The sequence below is a fragment of the Colias philodice genome, chromosome 5, assembly GCF_061535455.1.
Source record: "Colias philodice isolate Cphi_HAF_F1 chromosome 5, ilColPhil1 Martin Lab GWU primary, whole genome shotgun sequence".
Taxonomy (NCBI): domain Eukaryota; kingdom Metazoa; phylum Arthropoda; class Insecta; order Lepidoptera; family Pieridae; genus Colias; species Colias philodice.
The window spans coordinates 8200832-8213808 of record NC_143090.1 but is presented as its reverse complement, the minus strand read 5'-3'; positions in this window follow the sequence as shown (position 1 = coordinate 8213808).

Below are 12977 nucleotides of genomic sequence, written 5' to 3'. Positions count from 1 at the left end.
TTTGCTTTGTTGAAAGATTTTAACTGATTAATAAGTCAACACAGTACGATGAATAAATGCTCTTTAAAACTCTACGTTTGAGTTTCGTTCGAGTTTTGTTTATCAAGAAACACAATTACCTACTCAAATCAATCTATTGATTTTTTTATACGTATATCCCCGAGTAAAAAATAAAAATAAAAAAAACTGAAAATAATAAAAAAAAACTTGACTTTTCTTTGACTAAAATAATATTACATAAAAAGTAATCAATTGAAACTGAATAGAAATATTATAATAATGTAATACCTGTAAATTATAATCCCTAACTTGTTCTAAAAATATTTTATTTAAAATAACGTTATCGCAGCGCACACCTCGACCCTTGTCAAGGAAAAAGGATTGATAGTCCATGTATAAACGTACGAGTTATCATAATATAAAACATTTAACTCCCACACGTTTTCAATAACATTTTATTATTTTACATTCAATACAATTTGTTAACTTCATAAATAACTTACAATTATTTAAAGCTTATACCTACTTGTCGATTGTATGAAGTAGGGTAGTTACGAATATGTAAATTTTTTGTTATTACCTATCTGTAAAGTATAAAAAATCTTAATAATATAGTCGGTCTTCCGGAGACATTTCTTACATAAACCATGACCAAATCATGATAATATGATAACACATTTTTTTTGAATTATGCAATTTAAACCAAAATGTGTTTTCCCTTATAAAAAATGTAACATTCTGTGCGAATAAGAGAGGCAATTCCATAAATGATTTGCGTCATAACACCCAAAATGATCTCATTAGCAATCCTCTTTAGTAATTCTCGAAGTAATTTCACAGACAGATAAAAGGTTTTCGTCAAATTATTCGTAAAGAAATGACGTTATTATAGCATTTCTGGAACCTTTGTCAAACGGATACAAAAAGAAGAGATATAATTGAGGAATGTAAATTATCTGTTGAAATATTTTATGCTAAATTTTACTTGATCTTGTTGTAATCGAAATCTACGGTAAATCTAAATAAAAGTATAATTTTATAAACTGGGACTCATTGAAACATTTCTCTTGTTTTATTTCATCAGGTTGTCTTCATAATACCACGATACACATTAAGCTTCATGATACCTGTATATTATCTGTGATCATACTATGTTTTTTATAGTGATATTCAATTTAAAAATATTGTATGACTCGTAGTATGACTCGTAATTTCACTTCTATTGTAAATATCTGAAATAGGTTAATGATGATGAGAAATGCATCTTATCTCGTTATCTACGCTGATTGTTTAATCCTTAGAAATTAGAATATTTTGAGATCAAGTTTGTTATCAAGTTGTAGAAGGAACTCTTTTCTTATCAGCATAATATTATTATACATAATAAATAAATAAAATTCACTTATTTCATTATAGACACTTAGACAATTAATGGTGCTTTAATGAATTGAGATCTAAGTAGACAACAGAATTCCTTAACAATAACTGGTTATAGACCGGGAGATACTGACACAAAATTTCGAGTCATTTGTAACAGGATGGCGGTTCTACAGGGGTCTTAGTACGCAATGACAAAAAGAAAAATGATGGTGTGAACGCTGGTACCGGTGGGTTAGTCGCGTGGGCGTTAGTCGAACTCGTCGGAAAAATAGCGAAAGTCAAACGATTTGTAACACAAAAATTTTAGAATCTACCGATAGCCCATAAAAAAGAAGTAGGCGGTAGTGTCATGCCATACTTTTCCGGTATGACTTACAGCCCGCCATACCGACGCGAATGTGTTGATTTAAAAAAAACAATTATTCAACCATTTGTACCAAGCTAACTTTTGCACAGGTAACCATCGTCGTGCAGCCATTTACGAAAATCGCCATGCCATACTTTTCGGACGATTCCAAATGGTCGCCATACCGCCGAAAATCTGCAAAATTTTTTTATTTCGCCTATCTTTTTGTACCAGTATTGCATTTGGCTTTTTGGAGAGTATTTGATAAAATGTGACTATTATTATATTTGCCATACTTCTAGTAGGGGGAAAAAGTGCTGTCATACTTGAAAAATAAATTTATTATTAATTTATATAAGTGAAGATTTCCAACACCTAGATCTTTGAAATTTTGTATTTATATTCGTTGATCCTCAAACTTACAGGAAAAATAAGTGCCATACTGTTACAAATCGTTTGACTTTCGCTATTTTCCGACGAGTTCGACTAACGCCCACACGACTAAGCCGCCAGTACCAGCGTTCACACCATCATTTTTCTTTTTGTCATTGCGTACTAAGAACCCTGTAGAACCGCCATCCTGTTACAAATGACTCGAAATTTTGTGTCAGTATCTCCCGGTCTATTAGGTTTCTCTACAGTTTTCTCTATACAAAGTTTATACGATCGTTACGTAACAACTAACTGAAATGAGTTATTTGGTATATCAAGGACTTGAATAATTACAAATAGTCCACAATCTAATCTAAGTAAAACCGCAAAACGTTTGTCATTAGTCGCGCCATCAACGCAAAATGTTCGTATGTCATCTCGATGTGATATATTCTAACTCTTATGTTCCTTCGTCACAATGGGCAGCATTGGCCCAACAATTAATGATGGTCGATGTTTGCCACCATTACGGTGATTATGAACAAACATCTACAATGACGGCCAATCACAGACATGTAGGCCGTCTTCGTCTACACTATTGTGATTGCCTCTACTCGCCGAAAGCTGCCCATTGTGAAGGGGCCCCATTACTAATTGCAATTACTTACTGAATATTTTGAGACCTGTCTACATACTTGTATTATTAGGTAAGTTATATATTATTAGTGTTTATTAAGGATACAGCTTTGAAATTTCTATCATTTGAATTTACTTATATGAATTTAAAGCCTGGCAAAGGATTAAAAAGTTCTCAAATTCGCCATAGCAACTGAATGAATTCCGTGAATTTGAGAACTATCAATTGAATTAATTTAAAAATGAAATCCTATAACGCATTGCTGCAATAAATTTTTTTTTAGTAGACTAGTTGTGCCCTAAGGTTTTCCCCGCATTTCTCCGCTTCTATATTGGTCTTCCTCGATCAATGTTTACATAATATAACACTGAGAGAGTTTTTGAAATCATACTCGATTACTGAAATAAGCATGTTCAACGAGACAAACAAACTGTTCAGCATTTTAATATTAGTATAGATATTTTAATATATTGATATTATAATAATGTGATAAATTGAAATATCCACAAGCTGTTGCTAATTTATTTTGATGGTGGAAAAACAGTTATTTCTTCGTATCTGTATTAATAAAAAATCCCATTACTCGTTAGTTGGACTATAATGGGTAATTGGGTAGTTCTAATCAAATTAACCGGTAAATAATAGTCTCATTCTGAGACTAAGTAAATGTACTAAGTATATTAGGTGACTCAAGTTTCCATCGAATTCAAGTGATCACTTAATGTTAATGTCAGCATTGTAGGTAATTATGTAATTTTCTTTGAAAACTAACAACTTTTACATTAATTCATGTGTGTGTGTGTTAGTTTATCATAACATTAATTTTAAAGCACGTCCAACTAGCTTGCCACCCGCGGCTTCGCCCGCGTTTTCAAAGAAAAAGTTATATTTTATATTTATAGTTATTAGTTCCCGTTCCCGTGGGATTTCCGGGATAAAACCTATCCTATGTGTTAAGCCATGTTACCTTCTATATGTGCGCTAAATTTCATTTTAATCGGTTCAGTAGTATTTGCGTGAAAGAGTAGAAAACATACATACCTACACATACATCCATCCTCCTTCGAATTTATAATATTAGTAGGATAGGATTGTAACAGAATAACGATTGTAAAGGAACTCATTTATTAACATTTTACTTTAAATTTCTCGCTTATTATCTGAATATCTTGAATTCTCGTCGAAATGATTTCTTCAAGCCTGACAAAAATGTGTATATTAAAAATGAAGTGAGATGGGACTCGGCCAAGTAAATTATTCAGGCCACGGCTATTCCTGAGGACGTCGCAAGAGTTCCCGCATGGATCGTACTTATAGAATAATGTATTACTTTACTTCTGGATTATTAAAGAACTGGATTACGGTGCAAAATCTAATGTGTAAATGCTTGAAACGGTTTTAAACTGTTATTTTGTAAGTGTCGCTTTGAAGAGCCTATGTAATAAATATATCGGTACGATTCCAAGGAAGGTATTATAAAACTGGAAAACTATATCAGATTGTGTCAAATCTCTAAATAAGTATGTGGGATGGTTGTACGTATGTTTGTTGTTCTTTCACAGGAAAATCCACTCAACGGATTTTGATAATACTTGGCAGTGGTGTAGCTTATACTTGTACGCCATTCTGGTGACATATAAATAAAAGCTATAGAAATACCTACTTGCTCATACGGGTTCGTCCGCGGCTGAAACCGTACGGCATAGCAAGTATTCTAAACAGCTTAAAATACGTACATTAATTTTACATTTTTAATGTAGAGATTTCTTCGATATGTTTTATGACTGTAATTTTATTTTATGTAGAAAATATATGACTTTATTCAGCAAGTTTATATATAAACATTTTGACATTCGACAAATACCCAGATTAGACCCAAAACCCGCATTAAGCGGGAACTTATTTTGGAACTTATAAAGGTTATTCGGGCGACTGGCGAAATAGTACAGAAGTCCTTTAAATTGAGGTCCAAAAAATAAGAACTTCGCTTTCGTAGTATGAATTGTGATAATTTGTTGGGTGAATAACTAAAAGCTACTTCTACGCTAGCTACTAGTTATTATTCTGTGCTTCTACTGAGGTAAATTATTATAAAGGAAGCTGATATTTTTTATATGGTAATGCCGGAAACATAATTACAGAAAAATATAGTATAACAAAATATTGAACCCACACCCCATGTCAATCAAAGTATCTGCGGTTTTGGTTTGGGTCATCAAAAAGGCAATTGAAAAAATAAACTCATTAAAAAAGAAAACATTGAAATGCTTGAAAGTAAACTGTAAAGAGAATGTGTTCTTTTAAACAATTTGAACGTAACCTACATGGGGGACTAAATGTAATGAATAGCAATTGAATCGTATATCTACGTTTGGCGTTGCAGACTTGCGATTTTTTGCCTCATTTAATGACTCAATCATCAAATAGTTTGGGAGTCAGAGACTTCAGTATTTCAAAATGTAAAACTATTGTCAATAAAGAATTTTTATTTTATTTTATTTTTTTCTTACTATCAAAGATTCACTGTAGAAATTAGTCTAACATTATTTATGGTTCGATGAACTGAAGTACAAACTACAGTAAAAATCAGCTTATTTAATGCAATAATTATTCATAGACATGAGTGAAAATAAAAAAGGAGAGTATTAAAACTCTCGTAACTTTATGTTATCAGACCAATGGCAATAAATTATTTCCATAATACTGTCTATAGTGCCTACGTCTTATACATTTCATTTCAGTCTCTTGGAGTTGTTTAATCGTTCCATTAGGATTTTATGGCACATCTAATTTGCGATTAAATTAAAAGTCGCAAATTTTATAGACAATAAAATTGCACGTTTACTTCAAGCCACTATGTAAGACAAAGGAACAGTTGAAACGAACTACACAGGAAATTAAAGCTTTCATGTGAATGGTTTAAACGTTTGGTGGAATTTATTAAAATCCCTTTCTCTTGGTATTGACGGTGTTTAGTAGAGAACAAACTTCAGTTAATTATATTGTGTCTCGTCTTTATTCAAGTCGACTTGGCGCAGTGGTTACCTGCCTTATGTAGTGAGCCTTATATAGTGTCAAGTTAACAAAAAACAAAAAAAATCTGTGAGGTAACGTATTCAACGCTTATATTACCTACTTATCTTTTTGACTCACAACGAAAGTGAATATTTTCACAATTTTTCCAACGCTTCATTGATGATGTTTCATATTATAATATTAGCCTTCATAGTATAAGTTGAAATTTTTTCCAATTATAATGCTATTCGAAGCAAAAGAACTTATCTTACAACATTATTTGTAAAAAAAAACTAATAGTCACATACATCTTATCTTATTAAACTCATAACTCTTTCATGTTAAAGAACGATTATTAAATATATTTTAGGACAAAGAGTTTTGTCTGCGAAGTTTGCGAAATTTAATAAAAACAGAACAACTTTGTGGCCTCCGTGCTAGGACATAAATCTTACAGAATCATGTAAAGCCTTTTACACACTGCCCCTGGGTTGTTGTTTTAGTGGTTAGGAAGAAGGCGGGGTGAATGATTTCAAAACAAAACGCAAAGGTAAGAGGAAATAGCCTTACATTTTGATCGTATTTCTTTATTTATGCCCAGATGTATGACATATTATTATGCGCCTTTAATTTACATATATTATTATTTTATATGTTTCTGCCCTAACATCTTAATATATATAAATCTCGTGTCACAATGTTTGTCCTCAATGGACTCCTAAACCACTTAACCGATTATAATAAAATTCGCACACCATGTGCAGTTCAATCCAACTTGAGAGATAGGATAGTTTAAACATGTAGGTACCACGGGCGAAGCCGGGGCGGACCGCTAGTAAATTATATAATATATGCATCTATTTATTATATTTATTTATTATTAATATTAATATATTTCATTATGTATTTATTTTAAGTAGATACGCTTAATTTATTTTTTTTAATATTAAGACGGACCTCAACCGCCGGTGCAGCCTGAAAATCAGCGCTGTTTTTGTGCAGCATTTTGCTGAGACTGTATCCGTTTGCTAATCTTAAGTTAAATTTTGTTATGTTGTTGGCTGTGTTTTTTTGCAATAAATTTATTTTCTTTCTTTCTTTCTTTCATGTATGAAACTGAATCGTATCTCTTTATACTATGACTCAACTGAACTCCAAGTATTATGAAATGGATACTAAGATTGTATTTCAGTTTTTATGTAATAGATAGATTCCGTTTTTAAAATTGTTTTAAAAGCATTACTTTAAAGTTTGATTTTAACTATAATAATTATAATCGTCCATTGTAAATACTGCATCTTGAGTATAATAAGATTTTGCTTCAAAAGCTATATTTATATTTTATTTGAGCATTATGTATGACGCTTTATGCCCTCAGTACCTATCAATCAATCCATTGTTAATACAACATTCATTTTGAAGATAGGAAAATTTGTCACCACGAACAATCACGACTGTTTCCTTGTTATTTCTTATCTGTGGAAAGATACTGGATATTATATTATAGCATAAATTTTCTTTATGAAAAATGTAATTTAATTACTGCACTAATTGTTGTACTCATTGGTCGCTCAGTGGTGAGGACCTCGGACTTGAAATCGATGGTGGATTATGGCCTGATCCTTTGCGGGAGGCCCGTGTCTCAGCATAAATATTAAGTGCTGATAATGATGATGATGATGATGAATTAAGAAGAAATCGTACAGCTTTTTGTTTTTGTGAATATTGAGATATTATGTAAACTAAACTAAGAGTATATGTACTAGGCGCACGTCGCCAACTAACATAGGTAGTGTATGTATCTTGTCCTGAAGAATATTCTGATTTATATTAAAGTTAGACAGTCATTTATTTTCACTTAATTTTTAAGTAATGCCCTTCGTTTGTAATACCAAGTCAAGAGTGAATAGGTTCTATCTAGGCAGGCATGCCCTTTCATAGACTGCATCACTACTTACCATCAGGTAGTGGTGCAGTCAAATGCCTGGCTATTGTATACATATATAAAAAAGGAATGTAACTCTTCGCTACTAATAATATTATAATATAATATTATATTGTAATCAAATTATTATCAGTGGCGATTAAGTTTATTTTAACTTTCAATACATTTCGAAAAATTCTCATTTACACTCCATTCCATTAGAAATATTTACTTTTCACTTAATTATATTGAAGTTAGATTGATTATAGATGATGTAAATAGATGTAAGTATTATGTAGTAAAACGTTTAAAGCCTTCATTGTTGTACTTGTACTTAACTACTCTTATTCCTATTAATGTATTTTTACATCTAAACCACATAACCGATTAGGATGGAATTTGGTACAAATATACCTACTCGTAGTTTGACACCCTGGCCTGGGAAGGATAAAGCAGTTTTTATCCCGGAAATCCCGGATACAAAACACGCTGGTAAAACCCAGGGGCCGTCTATTTTATCCTATGTATTTAAGATCTCCTGGTAAATCTTATATCTAACTAAAATAATAATTTTAAGTTTTTATTAATCTTTTATTGTATTATGAAACATGATAACGTTAATGGTAGAACCTAAAAACATACTTTCAAAGAAAACTAATTTCTATAAATCTGGAAATACGTTTGAAATCTGAATAACGTTATTATTTATGTTAAATTTTAGAAGGCACATAACAAAGCAGTATAAATTACAACTGTGCAGATCTGATGTGTGGCTCCCGCGAGAATCCAAGATTTATCATTTATGTATGAACATTGAACATCCAAAATTGCCGGTATTTCTTAAACATAATTTCATGTTGTAATTCGTCGAAAATCCTCACATTCTCCGCGTACATTACCTGCGAGATATTTTGAAATTAATAGTTTACAGTTTACACCTTACAGTAATTTGGTTGGTAATTAATAATATGCATAAATTAATTTAGCACAGAGTAGGTAACTCTAAATAGTATCTTATCTATACTAATATTATAAAGCTGAATAGTTTGTTTGTTTGCTTGAACGCTCTTACGAAACTTTCTTCCGATTCCGACCAAAATTTTGTTAGCGCAGTCACTCCTTCTTCCCATCCTCGACTACGCTGATGTCAGTTTCTGTGACCTAACTGGAATCCAGCTTGACAAGCTTGAGCGATTTCAGAACTTGTGCATCCGTTTTATCTTTGGATTGCGCAAGTTTGACCACGTCTCCGCTTATCGTCACAGGCTGAAATGGCTGCCTATCAGATATCGCCGGGATGCTCATGTGCTGCATCTATTGTTTGGAATTTTATTCGATCCCAGAACCCCGCCCTATTTAAAAAATAATTTTGAATACGCTCGTAATCATGGGTTGAATTTGAGATCGAACGATACTTGCCTCCTTAATGTACCTATACATAAAACAAAATTTGTTAACACCTCATTCACTGTCAAAGCTATTAGACTATGGAATCAATTACCAATAGCCATACGCAAAGCTAGATCCATTGATGTTTTCAAAAACATGCTCTTTGATTACCACATGTCCTTAATTAAGTGATGACTTTATATATTCTTTCTCTTATCTGTATTTATTTATTTTATTATATATTATATATTATTTTCTTTATTGTTGTAAATTATGTATTATTTATATTCCTACTTTCTTAGTATTACTATATTATCACTACATAGTATAAAACAAAGTCGCTTTCTGTGTCCCTATGTCCCTATGTCCCTTTGTACGCTTAAATCTTTGAAACTACGCAACGGATTTTGATGCGGTTTTTTTTAATAGATAGAGTGATTCAAGAGGAAGGTTTATATGTATAATAACATCCATTAAATAGTGGAGAAGTACTGTTATTTTTGAGGTTTCTAATGTGATGTCGTAAAAAATTACATTTTTTCCGCTTATATTGCAAACGCAGGCTGAACCCTACGAGTTTTATCAAAATAATGTACTAAGTAGTATACACATTGAAAAGGTCTACAGAAAAGTCCGCGATGGTATATGTCTATCTCTTATGGATAACCCACAATAACATTTTTTTGTCATTTACTTTTTACGACAAATAATAGCTAATTTTCGAAGCGATTTTCACCAATACAGCATTAATCCTTAACCAATTAAATACCTTGAATACATTGTTCATTTAATATAGATCTATATGGCCCTTTACACCGTATGATTTAAGTGAATATTTTCGAAGATATTACAGATTTAAAAATTGCGGGACGTAGCATTTGCGGCGGTACCGGCCAGCCGCGGCCGGGCCGCTATGTTTTTAATTTTTACATACAACGTTCACAGTTTTTCTGTAGTGTATTTAGTATCAGCATTGCACCCGTGCGAAGCCGGGGCGGGTCGCTAGTTATTATATATATTGCTTTGGTATGCACCACCTACTTGTATTCTTTCTTTGTTACTGTTTTCCTTGGTTGGGTTACCTGGAAGAGATGGCTCTGTAGCCATAAGGTCGTCTACTGTGCAATTTGATGTGTATTTTACTTAATGTTATTTCATTATTTTGGTGTGTACAATAAAGCTTTCATTCATTCATTCATTCATTCATTCATTCAACGCTCTAATCGCAAGGAGATTCGAAAAATGATTTCATTGTTAATAGTTAGATACCTAGTCATATAAGTATATATGACTAGGTATCGATTAATAAATCGATTAATAAATCGAGGAAGGCATATTATCTAAGCATAGTCTTATGATATAAAAATGAATCGCAAAATGTGTTGGTAAGCGCATAACTCGAGAACGGGTGGACCGATTTCGATAATTCTTTTTTTATTATATTTCTTGAAGTACCAGGATGGTTCTTATGTAGAGAAAACATAAACATGTACCACGGACGAAGCCGGGGCGGACCGCTAGTATTATTATAATATCATCACGCTAAGACCAATGAGCGGAGCAATGCGGGTAAAACCGAGTGGCACACCGCACATCTAGTTTAGTATAAAGATTGTATTTGCGGTCGCTACTTTTTTATCTAAAGCATATTAAAAAAATACACTCTATTTTTTTACTAAATTCCAGTATTAGACTTCTAGGAGAAAAAAATATTTAAAGTACTGTAACTCCAAGCTGGTTTGTTATTTTTCAATTCAATTTGTTCATTATTCATAGCTTCATTCAATATAATGTAATAGGTTACGCAAACTCATGCAGGGTCGGAGTAAGGGCAAATTAAAATGCTCGTTAAAAAACCTTCCTAAAGGGCTCACTTTGTTTTACGTTGATTGCATACAAAAGGAAATCGGTTTATGCTAAACATGGTTTGCATTAGCATGGTAGGAAGGACCTTTAAAATAAAACAAATTTTACGTAAAATGATTTATTTCTTTACAATAAATACCTTATTTTATACTAGTCGTGTGTACTAGTTTAACCAACATAGATTATTATTTCCCAAAGGACATAGATATATGCTGTTAATGTTTTCGAATTATTAATAATTTATCAACTTGAAACACTCTACACGATAGCTTTTAGATAATATATTATTGATAAAAATCGTACAAAACTTGTATACATAAATAAAATATGAAATCCTTATCATATTCTTTATAATATCAAGAGGTCCAAGGTCGAATCTAAAAGGTGATGACTGTATTTTTTATTATTTTTAAATATTACATATTTATTTTTATCATCAATGGATATTTAGGTATTTAGGCGCATTTTTGTACACTATTATATCCTGCGTAATAATACTTATTACTTAAGGATTTGCCCCAAAAATATATTTAGATATAAATGCAAGTATTTGATAAAAGTGTAGAACCTAGGTAATATTTAGTATTGTTACGATATGACCAAAATCGGTGAACTTTATAAATAAATACATGATATTAATGGCTCTAGGCTCCCAAAATAGTAAAAACAGTTTTTCAGGAGCCTGAAAAATTGTTTATGGAGAGTGTCTTTGTTTTGTCGTGCTATTCATTATAATATTATTTATTAATCGTTGTTACATGAATATCTACCACATCATATACTTTAATGTATTTGGTGATAAATTCCCAGGGTAAATATAATCTATTTCATACAAACAACGCACAAACAATACTATATGTAACTCGCATCTTGAATAGAATCTCCACTCGATAACTGTTTATATGTGTTTAATCCTCGAAACGTACTCTACTCAGCACATTACGACTGTTTGCATGTTTACAGATACATACATTCAGACTGTAAATAGATGTGTATTAATAGACACAATTTCAGAAACATAATTGTACGGCGAATAACATTGTAATAACACCTTTTTTGTAACTACATTCTTGTAAATAAATGAAATTTGAATTTGAATTTGTGTTCTGTAAGATGTATTGTATAAAATAGTGAGAATATTTTAATTATAAATACGAATAATGGTATTATACTAGGTTTCCGCCCGCAGCTTCGCCCGCGTTTTCAAAGAAAAACCCGCATAGTTCCCGTTCCTGTGGGATTACCGGGATTTATAATATTAGTAGGATGGTTAAATATTTAGTGATATTTAGTTTAAAAATCTAGAATCTGTTTTCAATAGGTATATTATAGTATTTTCTATTAATTCTTAACAGAAATAACAGAGCATTATAAATTATAATTTTACTTCATATTTCATATTTGACTGTGTTATATTATATTTTATTCTAGGCTCAAAAGAGATAAAATTTTTGCACCCGCTCCAAAGATAAGTACCGCTATAAACTTTTACATGAAATCCTTCGAAATTAATTCTAGCGAAAGAGTTTTGTAATAGTGCTCTCTATCTTTATGTTTTGTTTTTAAAATTTATTAGTTAACTCCTAGTGTGAATTATAAACAACATGTATTTTTCTGTTTAGAAACATATTTTATTTTATAGACTTGTAGTGAAATAAATAATAACTGTGGATATTTATAACATATTGTTTATTTTGTTGTGCTACATAATATATTTTCTGAAAGAATATCGTAAAGCGAATGGTTTCTAATTATCTGTTTGTATATTCTACATAAATATATTTATTATTATTTAGAATAAAATATCTTCAAAGAAGGTTTTATTTTAGCTCAATTTGTGCTCAAACAAGCTTCTTCTAGTAAAGAAACTTGATATTATTTTATCTAATGACCTCACGAATCACCATACATAATGTTATTGAATTTAGAAAATAATGTATTCGGTTTTTCGCTCAGTTCTTTGAGGTGATTGAACTTTTATAAAGACAAAAGTCAGTAGTGCTACGACTTATGATAGATACATTATAATATAATAAATAAAATTTTAA